Source organism: Rattus rattus, chromosome 2, assembly GCF_011064425.1.
Source record: "Rattus rattus isolate New Zealand chromosome 2, Rrattus_CSIRO_v1, whole genome shotgun sequence".
In the NCBI taxonomy this organism is placed as follows: Eukaryota; Metazoa; Chordata; class Mammalia; order Rodentia; family Muridae; genus Rattus; species Rattus rattus.
Genome location: NC_046155.1, coordinates 225,354,667 through 225,357,731, shown reverse-complemented (window position 1 = coordinate 225,357,731; position 3,065 = coordinate 225,354,667). Strand labels below are relative to the sequence as shown.

General features: G+C 39.4%; 1 non-coding gene across 1 annotated transcript; it reads left to right on the top strand.

Annotated features, from left to right (window-relative positions):
* Window positions 1-2,076: 2,076 nt before the first annotated feature.
* Window positions 2,077-2,203, top strand: LOC116894961. Its single transcript, XR_004387155.1, has one exon. It is a non-coding gene; the product is annotated as a small nucleolar RNA SNORA31 (small nucleolar RNA).
* The last annotated feature ends 862 nt before the right edge of the window (window positions 2,204-3,065 follow it).

The window sequence follows — 3,065 nt, the reverse complement described above, 5'->3', positions numbered from 1 at the left end:
TTAATTAGCAGGGCTACGCTTTCTTGTATTTTTGTGGATATGGGGGCACTTGTCAAGTGTTGGGCACTGCACCTATGAAACAGATGGAAAAAAACATCAAAAACAGCCTCTGCTCTGAGGGATTTCTTCTTCTTGAAGAAAGACTGTAAATTTTATGAGAAATTTAAGTGGGAACATAATGAGGAGCAAGCACTTCATGAATCCAGAATACAGTCTTGTTAGCTTCTAATCGGAAGTTCAAGAGCGAGTCTGTAGGCTGAGTATGGCCCCTTGGGCTCAGGAACAGTGGCCCGAATGAAACATTGGAGAGCTTGCTCCAGGACCGAAAGAAGTTGTATGCTGGAAGTCTGGGCCTGTGTCAGATCACCCAGCTCTTGATCTTGTGAGCAATGTTCTCCAGAACACACACACACTCTCTCTCTCTCTCTCTCTCTCTCTCTCTCTCTCTCTCTCTCTCTCTCTCTCTCACACACACACACACACACACACACACACACACACACACACACACACACACACAAAGCCCTAAGACTCAGAAAAGTCACTGAGTTCAGGGCAGAGCTGGATTTTGAAAGCAGACAGTGTGAGTCCTCAGTCTACCAGTGTTTTACTTCTGTGTGAACAGGACATGTTAGAGGTGTATAACAGAATTTATGAGGACAGAGTTAGTAACAGATGAGTTTCTAAGTGTCTGAAGAGTGCAGCTGTACAGGCTTTGAGCACTTTGCTCTCGGTTCAGGACATTTCTTTCAAGGCACTTGAGAAAATGACACAATATGTCTCTAGTTTCAAAATAAGAACGGAGAGCACAGTGAAGAGGAGATGGAGTGAATGACGACTGCCTTCATTTTTGCTGGAAAGAATTTAAAAGGCATTGGGTGGATGTGAGAAAATTCAAGCAGAAGTACCTAAGGTCATGAGAGGGGAAGATCCAAGTCTTCTTCTCAGTGAGATGCAGTAAGAGGTAGATGAGCACTGAGAATTATTGCCACCAATTTCATTTTTATATTCACTGATGTCAAATGATCTTTATTGTCAGCAACAAAGATAAGAAATATAAATTTCAACAGTTTCCTGAGCACATATGAAAATGAAATGTTCTCCCTTCCAGCCAGAGATTTCAGCATCTATTGGTGAACTCAATTTATCAATCTCATTAAGATTACTGCAGTAAAAGATGCGCATATATTTCCCCGAAACTGCTTAATGGGTTTTATAGGTTTTATGGAGAATTTTACCTGAGTCTAATAAAATTTCTATCAAAATTTCCTGTTATTTGTCCTCTGGGACCTATATTTTTATGGAGTTATTTTTAATTGCATCTTGATCTATTGGAATATATACTCACCGGCATCAGCTTATTTTTCCTGTATTCTTCTAATCTCTGCTGTATACAACAGGAAGCATCAGGGAGGACTCTGAAGGTATAGTGATGAACACAGTCCTGGAAGGCAAGAGAAGGGTTCTTCTTGCTTCCTTACTAAGAACTGGAGGATGTCACTGACTCTCAGAGACTATTTCTTTATCCAGAAAAGAAGAGGGAATATCAAGCACTTGCTAGTGCTCGTTCATTGTGTATTTAATAGTATACACAGAGAGTTCACAATTTGAATTCTTGGAAAGCTACTAGAAGGAATTAGCTACAACCATGTCTCAAGGAATTTTAGGTTTAAGTATTGTAAACTTGACAATTTTTATTTTAAAAATCAGTACAATGACTCAAAAACCAATAATGTTTCAATATGACCTTCACCTTACAACCATTAAAACGCATTGCCAATATTTGTTTCATTCATTCATATATAATATATATATTATATGTATAATATATATATTATATGTATATATATATATATATATATATATATATATATATATATGGAGAGAGAGAGAGTATCACTGTTTCTGGATCTGCCTGGAATTCACTGTGTAACTGATTCTGGCCTCAAATTTTCTGTGATCATCATGTCTTGGTCTTCTAAGTATTGGGATTATAGATGTGTACCACTGCTCCTAGCCAGAGATAGTAATCATTCAAACTTTCTTCAAAACAAAACAAAAAAACGCAGCAGACTCCTACATCCACTGACAGACCTAGAATGGTTTGTGGCTGTTCTTGTTGTCTGCACTAGGATGCAGAGGAAACCACTCCTGGTGCTTCCTTTCTGTCTTTGTGGTTCAGATTGATGTATAGAGTTAAACTCTAGGGTTTAAAAAAAAAGTTGACAGACTCAGAAAAGCAAAGCAAGAAAAACCACACCGAGAGTCCCATTTGGTATTCAGTATGATCATATCACAGTAGTAAAAAGAGATCAGAACCCAAGAAAAAATAGAGAACTACTAGCAGAGTCTAGGTCTCCTGCAGCCTTAGCTTTTACCACAAAGAAAGAAAGAAAGAAAGAAAGAAAGAAAGAAAGAAAGAAAGAAAGAAAGAAAGAAAGAAAGAAAGAAAAAAGAAAAGAAAATAGAGAAGAAAAAAATTATTTGTCATCAGGTGTAATGTGGACACTATAAGGACTGGGCAAGTAGATATATTTGGGACATTTCACCCTCTATTAACCACTGTCTGCAGACCCAAAAAAGGGCAGATGTCTGCAGAGCACACAGGATAATTTTGGTGAAAACACTGCAGGAGAGCTGCCTCAGGGTAGCTTTGACAGGCTGCCTTACATACATTCTTTTTTGTCTTTATTGGAAAGGCACTGTTTCTAGCAAAAGCATGTCTGGAGCCCTGCTGCCAAACACAGAGGCAACTGTGGAGAAAGTGCAACCTGCTTTCTACTAACAAGTAAGTGCTCATTGTTCCCTGAGGAGACAAAGCTGTCAGCAAAGTTGAGACAGACAGCTCTGCAGCTGTACTTCAGTGGTAAGCAGAGCATCACACCCCTCCCCCAGGACAGTACAACCGCCTGCTCTTTTGTGTGTTCTTTGACCTACACACAGACAACCCAGGTTTCCTTCAAGGCCTCTTCTGAATATGAATGACACCAGAGAAGCCAAGAGCCAACTCTCTTGATTCACTACCTTGGAGACCACCTCTTCCCAGTCATAGCTTCTTCCCATTG